The sequence below is a fragment of the Phyllostomus hastatus genome, unplaced genomic scaffold (genome assembly GCF_019186645.2).
Source record: "Phyllostomus hastatus isolate PE091 unplaced genomic scaffold, TTU_PhHast_1.1 phas_contig_1, whole genome shotgun sequence".
Taxonomy (NCBI): domain Eukaryota; kingdom Metazoa; phylum Chordata; class Mammalia; order Chiroptera; family Phyllostomidae; genus Phyllostomus; species Phyllostomus hastatus.
The window spans coordinates 11955529-11966299 of record NW_025333498.1 but is presented as its reverse complement, the minus strand read 5'-3'; the positions used below and the strand labels follow the sequence as shown (position 1 = coordinate 11966299).

Genomic DNA, 10771 nt, shown 5'->3' with positions numbered 1-10771 from the left:
CCCGTTCATTTATTTTTGCCTTTATTTCCCTTGTAAATTTATAAAATCCTTTTAAGAACAATGTCCATTAGTTTAGCACCTATGTTTTCTTCTATGCAATTTATTGTTTGTGTGTCTATTTTCTTTAGTAATTGAAACAACAACAAAAATACCTAGGAGTAAAGTTAACAAAGTATATGAAGGATCTATACACTGAAACCTACAAGGTATTATAAAAAGTGATTGAAAAAGATACAGAGAAAAGGAAAGCTATTTCATGTTCATAGATTGGAATAATCAACATAATTAAAATGGCCATATTATCCAAAGCAATATACTGATTTAATGCAATTTCCATCAAAATCCCAATGACATTTTAAAAAGAAATAGAACAAAAAAATCAGATTTGTATGCAACCACAAAAGATCCTGAATAGTCAAAGCAATCCTGAGGGAAAAAAATGAAGCTGGAGGTATCAAACTCCCTGTCTTCAAATTATACTGCAAAGCAACAATAATCAAAACAGTATGGTATTGTTAAAATAACTCTACTTTAAAATGACATATTTCCCCGATATGCTCCCAAGTGTGGTATTCCAGTTTGATAAAATTTCCCTTAAAATTATCTTTTTGATATTTTTTGAACTAAAAAAAAATCATAATATAAGCTAGATACAGATTCTGGCCCAGTATGTTAATACTTGTATTGACAGAGTTCAGGTTTTCTCATACATAAAGCTGGGACTATATGTATTTTACATATTGGCTATGATCATTGAATAAGGTGATACAATGTTTAGGGCATACTTACTGTGTCTGGCACAGGGTAGGCAGCACGGTGGATGTTGATGCTTTTCTCTTTTCCTTTGGTAATGCCAATCTGGGTTATACATGTGGGCTTCTGAACAGATTGCATTTCTACTCTACATCTATCCATAATCTTTCTAGCTTAATGTCTGTCTTGGAAGATGAGTGCATTTTCCTTGTATTTTGCTCAGGGATTTCTTCACTTTATAATGACCTTTCTTTCATTTTGTCTCCCCAAAATGGGGCATCCAAATTCTGGCTGTGTGTATTCTGAGTAATAATGCCTCCCCAATGATGTCCACATTCTAATTTTAGAACCTTGGAAAAAAGCACAAAACACATTATATGGTAAAAAGGGGTTTACATATGATTAAATTTAGGATCTTGAAATGGAGAGATTGTCCTGTATTATCTAAGTTGTTCCAATGAAAAAGGTGGTAAAGTTAGAGTCCAAGAGAAGTGTGGATGGAAGCAGAACTCAAAAATTAGAGTGATATACATTAAAGATGGAGGAAAGGACTTTATATGAGCCAAGCAATATAGGCAGCTTCCAGAAGCTGGAAAGTATAAGGAAACAAATTCTCCTGAGAGCCTTTTAAGGAGAAGGAAAGCCTTGTGGACACACTTTAGACTTCTGACTTTCAGAGGAGTAAGTTAATAAAGTGTGTTCATCCACTCATCTTGTGATTTTTTTACAGCAAAGTTAAGAAACTTGAACATTATATGATCATGTGACAACTAAACTTCATCCACAGTGGGTCCTTTTCTGTTTGTTGACATTGGCATTTTTCTCTCCTTTCATGAGTGGCTTTAAGGCTTTTGCTTAAGTGAGAGAAGAGGCCAGGCATCTGCTGCTAACCACCTCCAGTTCTATTATGCCCAGGGGTTCTCTTTCTGAAGAGCTTTGCTGCAGTCTTTCTCATGAGCACTCTGTGGCTTCACAAGGTGGGAAAAAGCCTGCTAGTGAGTAAAACAGGCAACCACCAACATCTGGAGTCCTCAGTTCTTCCAGACAGACACATTAGCCCACACATTTTAACAATATGTGAAAATTGTGGCTGATTTCCTCTAACCCACTTGTATGATGTCCACTCCTGACTCCCATGGTCTGTCATAAGTAAAGAAGTTCACATGCTCTGTTTTTCTTTGGAGATGCTTGTTCCTCTTTGGAGTTCAAGTGATTTGGTTGCTCTGCCTATCAACTTGATTATTTAAAGTTAGTGTTTTGTAGTTTCTACTTTTTGATCATTATTAAGGAATAAGTAACACTTTTTCTAGTTTACTGCATACAAAGCAGAAGAGGGGAACCAGCCAGTTTTAAGGCTGGTTCTATGATCATAAAATCAATTTTCCTCATTTATGGCTATGGCCTTCTTTCCTCAGAGACTTTCTCTAGATCTTACCTGTGCCATGTTCTGCTACTTTTACAGAAGGAAAACATATACATTAAATGACTATAGATATGATTCTCAGTAAGGGGGAAAGGGTGCTTTCCCATAGAATACAGTCATTTTAAGGATAATTATTTTTAAAAATTAGGATTATGATTTTTTTGAAACATGGGTAAATTTATTTTTTTTATTTTTTAATTGCATTTTATTGATTATGCTGTTATAGTTGTCCCAATTTTCCCCCTCTGCCCTCCTCTACCCAGTACCCTCAACTCCCTTAGGCAATCCCTACACCATTTTTCATGTCCATGGGTCATGTGTATAAGTTCTTTGGCTATTCCATTTCCTATACTGTACTTTACATCCCCATGGCTATTCTGCAACTACCTATTTGTGCTTCTTAATCCCCTCAGCTCTTCAACCATTCTACCATACCCCTCTTCCATCTGGTAATCATCAAAATACTCTCTGTAACCATGATTCTGTCTCTGTTCTTATTTGCTTAGTTTGTTTTTTAGATTCGATTGTTGATAGATATATATTTATTGCCATTTTATTGTTTATAGTTTTGATCTTCTTCTTTTCCTTAAATAAGTCCCTTTAACATTTTATATAATAATGGCTTGGTGATGATGAACTCCTTTAACTTGACCTTATCTGGGAAGCACTTTATCTGCCCTTCCATTCTAAAGGATAGATTTCCCAGATAGAGTAACCTTGGCTGTAGATCCCTGCTTTTCATGACTTTGAATATTTATTGCCAATCCCTTCCAGGCTGCAAAGTTTCTTTTGAGAAATCACCTGACAGTCTTATGGAAACTTCCCTGTAGATTGTTATCTGATTGTTAACTGATTTTCTCTTGCTGCTTTTAAGATTCTCTCTTTATCTTTAATCTTTGGCATTTTAATTGTGATCTGTCTTACAGTAGGCCTCTTTGCATTCATCTTGTTTGTGACTCTCTGTGCTCCCTGAACTTGCATGCCTTTTTCCTTCACCAAATTAGGGAAGTGTTCTTTCATTATTTAAAAAGAAATTTGCAATTTCCTGCTCTTTCTCTTCTCCTTCAGGCACCCCTGTGATACAAATGTTGGGACATTTAAAACTGTCCCAGAAGCTGCTTACACTATCCCAGATTTTTTTTGGATTCTTTTTATTCTTCTGATTGCTTATTTTTTTCCTCCTTGTGTTCCAGATCATTGACTTGATTCTCAGCTTCATCCACTCTACTGTTGTTTCCATGTAAATTGTTCTGTATTTCAATTAGTGTATGCTTCATTTCTGACTGGCTCTTTTTTTATGCTGTTGAGGTCCTCACTAAGTTTACTGAGCATGCTTACAACCAGTGTTTTGAACTCTGCATCTGACAGATTGTTTATCTCTATTTTGTTTAGTTCTTTTTCAGGAGTTTTAATGTGTTCTTTCATTTGGGCCATGCTTCTTTGTCTCCTCATTTTGGCAGCCTCCTTGTGTTTGTTTCTATGTATTAGGTAGTACTGCTATGACTCCCTGTCATAATGAGCCATATTAGACCATAGTGTGGTCTAATGTACTAGGTGTCCTGTAGCATCCAGTGGTACAGCTTCCCCTATCACCCAAGCTGAGTACTTGAGGTGCACCCTTCATGTTGGCTGAGTACACCTTCCTCTTGTAGTTGAGCCTTTATTGCCATTGGCACATCAATGAGAATAATTTACCCAGGCCAGTCAGCTTCAAGGACTGGCTGTGACCACTGACCACCAGCCTCCATTCTCTGTAGAGGATCAGCTGTGCAGAGGTAGGTTCCCAAGCAGATCCTCTAGAAGTTTCTTCCACCATCTCAATCCCCACTGGTTTTTGCAGCCAGAAGGTATGGGACTTATCTTCCTGGCACTGGGACCCCTCACTCTTGAGATATCCCTCCCAAATTTTTATTCACCACACGTGGGTGTGGGACCAGCCCACTCTGTGTCTCCATGTTTCCTACCTGCTTGGATGTGGTTTCTTTAATCCCGTAGTTGTCACACTTCCGTTCAGTTCAATTTCTGGCAGTTTTAAGTGGTTGGTCGTTCTGTAGTTTAATTGTAATTTTGATGTGGTTGTGCGAGGAGGCGAGCTGTGTTTACCTACACATTCATCTTAAATGGAAGTCATGATTATGATTTTTAAAATAATTTTAAAAAGTATTAATTTTGACTTTTAGACTAGGAATTGGTATCCATTTGTGAGAGACAAATTTAGGAAAAATGTAACCCAGGAGGTTAAGTGCCTATTTGGGGCAAAGTCACTATAAGTTCAGAAGTAATGGGTAAAGATAATACCATACAAGGGATAGATTTTGAAGTAATAATTTAAGTGCATTAACCAGAAAATTAGGCCTTCTTTGACTAGGAAGGAATTAAAAGAAGGCAAAGACTGCAAGTGAATACTGCTTTTATTGCAAAAACACACAGAGATAAACTCGTCCCTTGAGAGGTGTTCCCCAACTGTATGCCAACTGTATGAGGGGATTGTATAGAACAAAGGAGCCTTAATAATAATGAGCAATAATCGGCTCTTACAGCTGACCTTTCCCATAAAATCCTCTAAGGACTTAATGTGTGCTGAATATTTTACCAATCCGAAATAGTGAAGAGGATTGTTATACATAGAAAGTATTTCAGATATTGGCAGGACCCATAAACTCTGATAGAGAGAATTTTTAAAGGTTATCCTGGGATTACAAAGCAAATTAATGAATTCAGGTATTGGGTAGGTAATATAAATGGGCAAGTGGTCTGCTGTAAGACAATAGGAAGTAGTGAGGTTTGAGGGCCCTATGAGAAAATTTTCAAATATAAATTGTTTTATAAATTGTCTCAGCCAAATTAAATACACCATTAGGCTATAGGTACCACTTCCCCGCCATGCCTCACACTGACATTTTCCAGTAGGTAACCCAAATGGTCAGTTTCACAAATTGAATCTATATGTCTTACTATGTAACATAGCCTACTATTACATGACATACTCACTTGTCAGCTAGAAATTGAGTCTAAATCTTAAAATCTCCCTAGACATCTTTAGCAGCTAAGAATACAGTGATGCCCAAAAATCTCTCCTGGATTTAATAAATTATGAAAGCCCTACTCAGGAGTACTCCTCCAATCAGAACAGTGTTCATCAACTAAAGGAGGCTTATCTGGCTCACACTGGGTATATGAATGAGGCAACAAGTTCCCTTCTGCGAGGCTAAGTTCATTAAGAAGAAAGATGAGTGAAGCAAAGATAAATCTTTTCTTTCTCCTTGTTCTTCAGAAAACATTTGCCCAGGAGCATACATTTTACCTAACAAGAGTTGTTGTTTAACATGTAGACTGATGGAGAATATGACTTGCTTACTGATTTGGTAGATAGCAGGGCACATTTCTATCTATAGGAAGAATAGCAGCTAATATCAGGTAAAATAAGATGTAGAGAAGAAAATGTTTAGAAGGAGACAAAGTGGGTCAGTTCTATGACTACTAGAAATAGATTATTTCATGCTGTTTTCTGGGAGATGAAACATAATCCTTGGATTTTGGTAGGTGTGTGGGACTGGAAACTGAGTTTAGTAGATTCACGATTCCAGCTGATGCACTAAAGGAAAGTGAAATGCTGGCCTCATTTGTTATGACCAGTGTCTGAGAAGTCAAGACTCATGGTTGCTTCTATCATCTACAGAATAAACACAAGATTATTTTCTGAGACTTCAATTACATGGATTCCCATAGTTTAGAAGTAAATAATTGAGAGTTGTATAGTGGGAAACCCTTACAGATTTTCTGATATTTTTCCTGAGACCCATTTATGTGCAGGATCACATGGTTAAAGAATCACTCTGATTTAGTCCCTTAGGGTCTGAGCTGACTTTTATAGTCATAAATGGTAATTCTATTATTTGATGTGGTTGAGTTTTAAAGCTTCTTGTTTGTACTCCTTTTGAAGCTCCCCTCCAAATTCTCACTGAATTCTCTCTAATGACCATATAAAATCCAAGTAAATGTGCTGATTCACTGTATAGAAAACCTGTGAACATAATAAAATGTAAGCAAAAATATAATAAGATAAATGATATTGCTTTGCTGACATGACATTTCTTGTTTAAATGTGAATAGAGTGCTGACTGCATCCTGGTCGAGCACCTACTACTACTGTGTGGCCCATGTGGATTCAGTTTCCCACCCCAAAGCAAAATTTATCCTAGAGCACCTCTCAGGGCCCTCAATATCCATTTGTACTCTGCAGTGTGAGAATGCCTGGCACACAGGCTATGGTACTTGCTCAATTCTGTACACTAATTGTGACACATTTAAAAAGACCCCATGTGAATAAATGAAGAGGGAAAAAAGAAATCAAATATTGATATAGCTTGCACTTCTAAAAAAGCTAAACATTGCAACAATAAAAATGCTTAAGGAATCTTTTTTTCAAAACACTGTAGAACTTTTTCAAGGGAGTCAAACTATTGAAATAATTGGCAGTCCCTCCCTTCCTCCACACTAGTTGTTATTATTTTTTTCTTCATGGAAGCTGCTCTGAAGTGCTTTTTCAGCCTTCAGAGTTCATGCCCAGTGAAAAGTTGTTGGCAGCTAATTGGTGAAAAACCAACCCACAGTTAGAGAGGAAGGCTGAGGTCAGGAATGGGTTCCAAGCCTACACTGATTGCTCAATCTGAAGAAAGTTAGCCAGGGAAATTACTTCTAAATTTTGGGAGTTGGAAAGAACAATTCATTGATACATGCCTTAATTTACCTCCTTTTGGTACTCCAGCTTTCTTTTTATGTTATAACCTTTTAGGGACTAAAGGCTGTTTATTCTTTACTTATAATGCTTCCCAAGAATTGGGGTGAAAGATTGTACATTTAGCGATTTTTCTATTTTTTTCAAATGATCTTTGAACCCTTTATTGGCCTCCTGCCTCAAAAGGTGCCCCACTTCTGTTACCTTTAACACAGAACTTGGATGTTGTTGACCTTAGACAACACTTTGTCTCCCACAGTCCTGTGGGCGGTGGTCTTTTGGATGGATTGTATACAGTAGCTATTGTCTCTAGAGCATCACTAAGACTGAAGTCCTTGTCTTCTTCTAGCAGGTGGCAGTAAGTGGCAATCTCAGCCTCCAGTTTGACCTTGATGTTCAGCAGGGCCTGAGACTTCTGGGCCTGGACCTGCTACTCTGCCTGAGTCTGTCCCAGCTCTGACTCCAAGTGCAGCAGGATCCCATTGACCTGTTCCATATGCATGGCATAGTGCTTCCTCACCTCCCTCAGGCTGTTCTCCAACCTGGTCTTCAGATTTCTTGAGTCAAGGTCTATCTCCAAGGACTGGACCCTATGTCTCAGTTCTGTGAGTGTCACCTCAGCAGCACCTACCTCAGCAATCTGCAAGGTGACTATTGACTGTGATGCTTTCCTCAGTCTGATGGGACCAGTACTTATCTAGCTCCTTTCGGTTCTCCTGAGCTAGCTTGTTGTATTGGGTCCAGATGTCCACCATGTTCTTGCTGAGGTCCTGAGATTTGGGGGCATCCAACTACACAGTCAACCCACTGCTGGCAATCTGTTTTTGTAGACCATTTACTTCTTCCTTATGGTTCTTGTCCATGAAGAACAGCTCCTTCTTGAGAGCCTTGATCTCAGTCTCCAGCTATAGCCAAGTGATATGGGTGTCATCAATGACCTTCTGAAGCCCACTGATGTCACTCTCCAGAGACTTGCATATGGCCAGTTATGTCTCATACTTGACTCTGGAGTCATCAGTAGCAAGACAGGCATTGCCAATCTGTGGAACAATGTAGGCATTGAACTTGCAGAGATCTGAGCCAAGGTGCTTGAAGGTCTTAAAATACTGCCTCCAGTCTCTGTCCTGGGGTCCCTCCTTCTCCAGGTATTCCTGGATTTTGCTCTTCAGTCTCCAGTTAACAGCCTTCAGGCTTCTGACCCTCTCCAGATAGGAGGTCACACAGTCATTTGGGCATTGCATAGTGTCCTTCTTGCTCTGGACGCCCCCCATGCTCACCAGACCCACAGCCATCCCCACAGCCAAGCTCCTGGACCCCTAGCTGCTCTGCATGCTGGTGGAGTAGTACATGGAGATCCAGGAGACAGAGCCCTCAACACCTGTATAGGTGCTGGCTGCACTGCTGGCCAGCTGGACCTGGTGGCTGTGTGACTGTGCAGAGTGCAGGGTCAGTTTGTGGAGAAGCTAGAGTGGGTGCTGAAGCCCATGTTGTTCAGGGAGGAAGACGAGAAGCTGAGACTCAGGTTCAGTCAAAATTTTTCCTGTTTTATCCATGCAGTGGATTTTTTAAGGAGGCAGCCCCACTCAGAAGACCTTTGTACTGTACGTTGTGACTGTTAATCAGAAGTAGAGGCCAATTCTGACTGACTTCCACTTCTGTGGCTTTTGGCTAAATATCTTGCCAAAGATGAAGTCAAGAAATCTTCTAGGCTGAATATTGTTACATTCTTTCTTGAATAATATTAAAATGCCTTCTAGAATCTAGAATATACTAGATTTCTTTCCTTTGTTGTTAAGGGTTTTTTTTTCCTTTGGCAATTTTATGGGTATTTGATAAATGAGAGTGATAATTGCTGGCCTTTAAAATCAGGTTTTGCCATTTGCCCAAAAGTCAAAATTATGGAACCCATAAATTTTAGGATGAACTTAAACATAGACACTTCTCTTTATAATATGCAATATAGGAAAGGTATTTTTATGTGTTTTAGATTATCAGTTTTATCATTACCATTAAATTACCATCTATTATTAAAATGTACTTGTAACTGTACATAAGGAAGAAAAGATACATATTTCTTTAAATATAAAGCTATTGGAAGTGAGAAAATGTTCTATCTATGTACAATTTGGCACAGTGGTTTTCACAGAGATATTCTTCTCCTTAAAAATAATTTCAGAAAGCTTTAAGAACATTCTCCTCTCACTAAACCCTTTTAAGAGAAGAAATAGTTATCATTAAACAAACACTACTGAGTAGTCTTCATTTTAAAATATACTGTCCCAGAATTGAAAACAAAAAATTTTAAACCTTAAGTTCCAGGGGCTTCTTGGATAGCAGGATTTTTAATTTAATCATTGTTTGGACTAAAATGACATGGATATTTGGACTAAATTAAATATCATCCCTGGAATGTATGAAAACACTGTTGTGCTATTGTTGCCCTCATCAGCTAAAGTGAGCCTCGTTGTTCCACATCACCCTTTATTAGTAGACAGAAACTTCATAACCAGATCTGCTATGTTAAGGAGGATGTGTCCTTGTCATATTGTATGTGGAGGTTTGGCTGGGGATAAACTCACTGCTGATGTGAAATGTAATAAAAACACTTAAGTTGTAAAAGAAGGAAAATGTCTATCATAAGTTTTTGTTTATTTATCATACTTCAGTCTTACTCTCAAGTGAGACTTTCTTTAAAAATTGCACTAATGAGCAAGAACCATATGGCTTGGGTTGGAGATATTGCAAGAGTGGCATAAATCCAGCTGTCTGTTTCCCGCACATGAGCATATTTTATTTGTTGTTTAATTGTTTCTAGTAAAAGAATTTGCTTATGTGCTTAATGTACACAAAATATTTCATTTTCTTTTTATATTGTTAATAATGGATATTCCATCATAATTATTATTTCATATGTACACAGCACCTTTCCTTTGAGTAATTCATATAATTTATAACCAAATCACAGGACCATTTATGTAAATATTTTGCATGCCTAGTTAACAACCTTGAAGATCGCCATGTGTTCACATTTATGGAATCACAGATAGTTTATTGGGGGGTCAGTTATAATGAAATGGATTTTATTGATTTAATTTTTTGTTTACTCAAGCTGTGAATTGAAGAGTGGAGGCAGAAGGGGCTAAATAAAGGGTGGATGTAACATCTCAATCTGAATTTTCTGCCAATTGTATGAGATATACCTCTTGGAGAGGGGGGCAAAGGAAGAGAACTTAGGAAATGTTTTTATGTACTTTGAGTGAATATAATGAATTAATTTAATACCTTTCTTAACTTTAAAGTACTCAATTATTTGAAATGGTTTTCTCCTGTACTTTTTAAAAAGAGGTATTAGCGCCATTGTATCTTATTATGTACACTTGCAAAAATCCTTTATTAAGGGTCACTGTATGTCTGATAGTTTATCAAACTTTGGAATTTGCCCTTATGTCAGAACAAGTGTTAATTCAGAACTCAAAGCTCTCAGTCCATAGATGGAGTGTGATTCATAATATATGTATAATTTGGTATGCAGAGTATAATTTTTTAAATTAGATGCAATATTTAAAAGTTGGAATATTACATACAATATGGATGTGAGGCTTATTTTAAAAATAAGAAGATTTGGCAATACTGGATTCAGGTTTCTTCATAAAAGTGGTTTTCTGGGGCCTAGTATACCAGCTTCTTTTAAATGGGCAAAGCTGCTTTAATTGGCCTTTTCTCCCAGCACTACTCACCTAACGGGAAGTAGTTAATAAAGCATCATATTTGAAGCAAAGGAAGAAGTCAGAGCAGGAGATTAAGCTAGGGAAGTAAGCAGGGACCAAATCTTGATGAATCTTGTGGAACATCTGAAG

At 37.6% G+C, this 10771-nt stretch overlaps 1 pseudogene; it reads right to left on the bottom strand.

The window, feature by feature from the left end:
* Positions 1-7120: 7120 nt before the first annotated feature.
* Positions 7121-8400, bottom strand: LOC123814620 (annotated as a pseudogene).
* Between the last annotated feature and the right edge of the window lie 2371 nt (positions 8401-10771).